Source organism: Sinocyclocheilus anshuiensis, unplaced genomic scaffold, assembly GCF_001515605.1.
Source record: "Sinocyclocheilus anshuiensis isolate Anshui unplaced genomic scaffold, SAMN03320099.WGS_v1.1 scaffold1170, whole genome shotgun sequence".
NCBI lineage: Eukaryota > Metazoa > Chordata > Actinopteri > Cypriniformes > Cyprinidae > Sinocyclocheilus > Sinocyclocheilus anshuiensis.
In genome coordinates, this window is record NW_015538055.1 from 3,517,829 (window position 1) to 3,518,043 (window position 215).

Here is a 215-nt window from a genome sequence, read left to right on the forward strand (position 1 = left end):
TGAATGTAAGGGAAATGTCATTTTGGAATTTCTGTGGTTTAATGTGATATTGTTGTTCATGTATGTTCATGATGAAATTTTCTTTTATTGTTGTAATTAATTTATAGCATTAACAAGATGACACACTGAATTCATTTTGGGAGCGATGACTGACTGAATGTAGTTTTAGTCCAGTGCCTGTATATAAGATTAGTATTGACCAAGTTCAGAGGCTG